Raw genomic sequence first — 3,721 nt, forward strand, 5'->3', positions numbered from 1 at the left:
CAGGGGGCCAGTGGGTGGGGGGAGGGGGGGGGGTGTTGAGATGGTATCTGTAGGTTGTGAGGAGGGGGCGTGGGTGGAGATGGTATTTGTAGATTGTGAGGAGGGGGGGTGGAGATGGTATCTGTAGGTTGTGAGGAGGGGGGGGGGTGGAGATGGTATTTGTAGATTGTGAGGAGGGGGGGTGGAGATGGTATCTGTAGGTTGTGAGGAAGGGGGGGTGGAGATGGTAGCTGTAGATTGTGAGGAGGGGGGGTGGAGATGGTATCTGTAGATTGTGAGGAGGGGGGGGTGGAGATGGTATCTATAGGTTGTGAGGAGGGGGGGGTGGAGATGGTATCTGTAGATTGTGAGGAGGGGGGGTGGAGATGGTATCTGTAGATTGTGAGGAGGGGGGGGGGTGGAGATGGTATCTGTAGGTTGTGGGGGGGGGGAGTGGAGATCGTATCTGTAGGTTATGAGGAGGGGGGGGAGTGGAGATGGTATCTGTAGGTTGTGAGGAGGGGGGGAGTGGAGATGGTATCTGTAGATTGTGAGGAGGGGGTGAGTGGAGATGGTATCTGTAGATTGTGAGGAGGGGGGGGAGTGGAGATGGTATCTGTAGGTTATGAGGAGGGGGGGGTGGAGATGGTATCTGTAGGTTGTGAGGAGGGAGGGTGGAGATGGTGTCTGTAGATTGTGAGGAGGGGGGGAGTGGAGATGGTATCGGTAGATTGTGAGGAGGGGGTGAGTGGAGATGGTATCTGTAGATTGTGAGGAGGGGGGAGTGGAGATGGTATCTGTAGGTTGTGAGGAGGGGGGAGTGGAGATGGTATCTGTAGGTTGTGAGGAGGGGGGGAGTGGAGATGGTATCTGTAGGTTGTGAGGAGGGGGGGAGTGGAGATGGTATCTGTAGGTTGTGAGGAGGGGGGGAGTGGAGATGGTATCTGTAGGTTGTGAGGAGGGGGGGAGTGGAGATGGTATCTGTAGATTGTGAGGAGGGGGTGAGTGGAGATGGTATCTAGGTTGTGAGGAGGGGGGGAGTGGAGATGGTATCTAGGTTGTGAGGAGGGGGGGAGTGGAGATGGTATCTGTAGGTTGTGAGGAGGGGGGGAGTGGAGATGGTATCTGTAGGTTGTGAGGAGGGGGGGAGTGGAGATGGTATCTGTAGGTTGTGAGGAGGGGGGGGAGTGGAGATGGTATCTGTAGGTTGTGAGGAGGGGGAGTGGAGATGGTATCTGTAGGTTGTGAGGTTCTAGAGACGGTCAGTTGTGGGAACCATTAAGTAAGACGAATGTTAAGTAATGCAGTGTTGCTTTTATGAGTCCTGATGCGGTGTCCATAAAGCTCTCGTGGCCATATTTGCAGAATCCCAATACTGCAGCATTTCTGAATGTGACCAACTTGTAAAATACATTTGTCTTTTTGGCACAGACTAGCACTGTGAACTGGAAGAAAAGCCTCTCAACCAAAATAGTATTACATTTAGCTGGTGGGTTAGTTGTGACCCTCTCATTTTAGAAGGGATTGTTGTTGAATTAATGTGTTCAGAGAACTGGCCAAAGTTTGTTGCATTGGCAATCCCCCAATCCATCATTGTTGCTTTCTCCAATTAATCAGATTGGAGCAAGTAGATTAAGGAAAACTGAGCCCCTGAGCAGACACCAGCCAGTTTGCAGACTTCCAACAGGGGCTCCGCAAACATGTGTATCTCTATGGCCTCTGTTGCACTTTAAAAATGATAACTTTATTGCATAGTTAACACAGAACCTGGCATGATTACAGGCAGAAAGGTAATCAATTTGTATTTTTGCATTATTACCACCCTGTCACTGTTTCTTATCCCTTGAATTTGGAAGAGGAATAAACGGTGCAAAGCTGAATAATAAACACTATATGTTTCGGGTAATTGTGAGGGTCATTTTTGTTTTATGATCCTCGGGCCACAGAAATAAACTGAGTTTCTGACCTGCCAGCTTTGTGATTCTTCCTTCATCCTATTTTGTATTGTGTCTATACGAATGAAAAAAAAATTGTTTTAATAAAATCTTCGATTAATTTGTTTAAATATAAAACTAATAGTTTTTGTGGCCTTAATGTGTAACATAAGAGTATATGGCACTGTTTAAGAAAAGTCACTATTAAACTTTTCTTGGTAACAGATTTCAGTTTCCAACTCTTTCTTCCAACTGTAGTCATATCTAGGGGGAACAGCCTGCGATTTGGTCTTTTAGTATGCAATGGGTAGGTACACTTAAGGGTTTGATTCCAAGACTAGCAATTACTGTGGTTGATGGGGAGTGAAGATTTATCTTGTTTGTATAACTTGCTGCTATTTCGATAACACTGACCCATAAACAATTTAGCACCTTGGACAGGGAACCCTCACGTACTATTCTCACCAGTAATTTATATGTTTGCAAGGCAGTATTGGAGTGATTTAGATATCTCATTAATAATGCCGCTACATTTTGAATGTTTACTGACTTTGATTCTAAGTCAGGGGAACACTTCCTCGGATTACTCCGCTGGAAGCTATGGGTCCTATGAATTTGTAGCCAAGAGTGCAAGTGGCCTGTGCATCTGAACCTCCACATGTCCTTGTACTATGCCTTCAGCTGCTTGGATCTTAAGTCTTGAAATTCCCTCCCTAAACCCCTCTATCTCTCTTTCCTCCATTAAGATGCTCCTTAAAACCTACCTCTTTGACCAAGGTTTTGGTCATCTGCCCTAATATCTCCTTAACAGGTAGACAGTGGCGTAGTGGTATTATCACTGGACTAATAACCCAGAGACCCAGGGTATTTCCTGGGTTCGAATCCCACCACAGCAGAAGGTGGAATTTGAATTTAATTAATAAATCTGGAATTAAAAGCTAGTCTAATGATGGCCATGAAACCATTGTTGATTGTTGTAAAAACCCATCTGGTTCACTAATGTCCTTTAGGGAAGGAAATCTGCTGTTCTTACCTGGTCTGGCCTACATGTGACTCCAGACCCACAGCAATGTGGTTAACTCTTCCATGCCCTCTGAAATGGCCTAGCAAGCCACTCAGTTGTACCTAACCACTACGAAGTCAATAAAAAGGAATGAAACCGGACGGACCACCCAGCATCGACCTAGGCACCGGAAATGACAATGGCAAACCCAGCCCTGTCGACCCTGCAAAGTCCTCCTGACTAACATCTGGGGGCTTGTGCCAAAGTTGGGAGAGCTGTCCCACAGACTAGTCAAGCAACAGCCTGACATAGTCATACTCATGGAATCATACCTTACAGACAATGTCGCAGACACTGCCATCACCATCCCCGGGTATGTCCTGTCCCACCGGCAGGACAGACCCACCAGAGGTGGTGACACAGTGGTATACAGTAGGGAGGGAGTTGCCCTGGGAGTCCTCAACATCAACTCCGGACCCCATGAAGTCTCATGGCTCCAGGTCAAACATGGGCAAGGTAACCTCCTACTGATTACCACCTACCACCCTCCCTCAGCTGATGACTCAGTACTCCTCCATGTTGAACACCACTTGGAGGAAGCACTGAGGGTGGCAAGGGCACAAAATGTACTCTGGATGGGGGACTTCAATGTCCATCACCAAGAGTGGCTCGATAGCACCACCACTGACCGAGCTGGCCGAGTCCTAAAGGACATAGCTGCTAGACTGGATCTGCGGCAGGTGGTGAGGGAAAAACATACTTGACCTCGTCCTCACCAATCTGCCTACCGCAGATGCTTCTGTCC

This window comes from Heterodontus francisci, chromosome 41 (genome assembly GCF_036365525.1).
Source record: "Heterodontus francisci isolate sHetFra1 chromosome 41, sHetFra1.hap1, whole genome shotgun sequence".
In the NCBI taxonomy this organism is placed as follows: domain Eukaryota; kingdom Metazoa; phylum Chordata; class Chondrichthyes; order Heterodontiformes; family Heterodontidae; genus Heterodontus; species Heterodontus francisci.